Below are 2,799 nucleotides of genomic sequence, written 5' to 3'. Positions count from 1 at the left end.
TATAGTACTTTTAAGTGATAAAATTTTAGATAGAATATCAAAACATGAATTCTTGAAACTGAGTAGAATAATTAATTTTTGTACAATCAATATATCTACTATACGTATGTGTTTAATATATACAACCGGAGACAATTGTTATGCCGTAATTTATCTATCTTTAGAAAAATTACTTTTTGAAATGTTCCAAGTACAAAACAATTTTAGAAAATACTCAGAAAAGAGTCGTGACTTAATTTTTTAAAGAAATTAAGAAAACTTAATTTAAAAAGATTTTAACAGATTAAATCTTTAAAAAATTAGAGAAAATAGGTAAGAGGTTCTCATTTACGCTTCAAGAAGGTTTTTAAGGCATTTGAACCGTCCACTAACACACGATTATCGTACGACTTAGACTATCATAAAAGAGACAATAGTTTACAATATTAACTTGAAGGCATTGTTAAACATAGAACGATTTTTATTTTTAAGAAAATGAGATATTAATTGAAATATCTTAATTAAATTGCAAGTAACTAGAATTTTGGGAAAACTAGATTAATTAAAATTCATTTTTAATCATTTTATAACAATTGAACCAATTTGATTAATTAGGACACAAAAACTATTTTGAATTAATTGAAGATTAAATAAAAGTTTTTGGCTAAATATATTCAAGAGTTGATAAAATGAAAATTTTATTTATTCAAACAAACCAACATAAAAGAAATTAGTTCATATTTTGGGGAATTTAATTAAGTTAACCCAAAACAAAATAAAGGTTCGAGTTAATAAACAACAAACATGAATAATCACAATCAAATAATTTGAGAGTAAGGAAGAGAAGTTGAATTTGGGCCTTTCTTAAGCCGAATTCGCTGCTACTTATGGGATTTAACCCAAAAATCCCCTTTTTGTATACACAAACCGTAAATCAGTGTATAAAACTTGCAAATCAGTACCATTTCCTGCATATCGACCCATATGTCGATTATATACAGTCCATCTTGACGCCTCCTATCTGTATCTTCATTTTTGCGTAGTATTTGTAGCACTGAATCTGCATAGCAGTGTTTATTTAGTGTATACAAACTATTTACCGCTTTCTAGAACAACGTTTTCAATTTTCAGCCTTGTATCTTCATCCTATTGCTTTGGATGACTCGATAAAAGGTAAAGTCGGGCCTTTGGCGCAACGAGAAATGCAAGGAGAGAAGATGGGAGTTCATGGCGAACCCTACGCATGTTTCACATGCAAATAAAGAGTGATGAGATTAGCATTCGCACTAACTTATTCACAAATATAACCTCTTTAAAAAAAAAAATAATGCATGACTTTAATTTATAAGAGAGGCAAAAAAAAACCAGTAGTAAACATTAAATAGACCAACATGAACAAATGTGATAGGAGAGGGTTGAAACATAAGAAATTAGGCCAAATGAACAAGCGCTAATTTGACATTACACAAGATAACCAAAAATAAAAATCCCTTTCTTCCTAACCAACAGTGAACTCCAAATACTATAGAAAGATGCACTTTATGTTCTCATACGGCTAAGCGAAAATGGCAAAAAATCTAGGGGCATCTGTAAGGTAACTGGTCCTTCGTCGAAAGGCAATTAGGAGCAAACAGAACAACATTAATAAACAAATCTCCCTCTTAGTGTACGATAAAGTTGCAAACTCACAGATAACGAGACATCAAACAATGCTTAGCAATTCGGAAGGAAACAACAACTACCAGTGGGCATTTTATATACTCAAACTACAAAAGGTAAGTGATTTCCGACTACAAGAGGAACCAAATGAGGACGTAAACTTGATGACAAGAAGTCATTTTAGGCAGCAAAGCGAAGAAAGGAAGGAAGGGACATTCAATCTAACTTGGGGATAACGAGATTCAGTTTTAGCAGATTTATGAGTGAAGATGATAAGGGTGTACACGTGAAAAACTAACTAGCATAATAGAACATTTTAACAAGGAAAGTTTAGTACGGAAAGTTCCAGCAGCTCAGGAATGATCACTTTATTGATTCAAGTTAACTCGAATTACCCAATAACAAAGGATATATAACAAACATTATTAAGTGAAAGATTTAGTGGTGTAGCAACCAGCAGGTGAATTATGGCACTTAGTCTTAAAGGCAACTCACATGATTTTTATGCTAGTTAAAATAACAGGAAGAAGAAAACAGTCAGATTATGAAAACCAAGATCGCCTATAGAGGTGATTTAGAACTTCATCACTGAACCAAATCTCACAGCCAACCAAACGAGATTAATAGAAAGAAAAAAAAAGAATTTAGGAAGAAACCAATTCAACATCATACAGAAACACTGAGATTTCGAGCAGAACAAAAGCATACAACAACATTCGAATAATAAAACGAGCTATACAACTGATACTCAATCAATAATAGGTTAGAACGTTCTAAAATTATTCTTAATGCTTGGACACATCAAATGGTCGAGAAGCATATACTCAACACATTAAGAAACAGAAGATGAAATTTTACCTTCCGTGGGGCAGAGAACTGGGAACGATGAGCTTTGATTTGCGATTCTCACCACGAATTTTGAATATGATTATTAAGCTAAAAAGACTGAGAGTCGATCTTCTCTGAACTTAGAATTAGAAACCCAGATAAAAGTTTCAAGTGTAGAAATGACTATAGCCGTAAATCCAAATTGGAAACCGTTTGTAAGTTATTTTTTCTATATGACCTCAAACTTAATCCTTTTTCCTCTCTTCTCAATCACTGAGAGTAGAATATTATTTATAGGAAAGAAAGGAGCGCTTTAGGTGTGGGTGGGGGGGG

The 2,799-nt window shown here is 32.1% G+C and overlaps 1 long non-coding RNA gene across 1 annotated transcript; it reads right to left on the bottom strand.

Moving 5' to 3' along the window:
• Positions 1 to 738: 738 nt before the first annotated feature.
• Positions 739 to 2,793, bottom strand: LOC107029982. Its single transcript, XR_001458087.2, has 2 exons — positions 2,497 to 2,793; positions 739 to 1,216 (listed from the first exon to the last, which is right to left on the bottom strand). It is a non-coding gene; the product is annotated as an uncharacterized LOC107029982 (long non-coding RNA).
• Positions 2,794 to 2,799: the final 6 nt, after the last annotated feature.

The sequence above is a fragment of the Solanum pennellii genome, chromosome 1, assembly GCF_001406875.1.
Source record: "Solanum pennellii chromosome 1, SPENNV200".
NCBI lineage: Eukaryota > Viridiplantae > Streptophyta > Magnoliopsida > Solanales > Solanaceae > Solanum > Solanum pennellii.
Note: the sequence above shows the minus strand (reverse complement) of the source record. Positions and strands in the feature narration are given on the sequence as shown.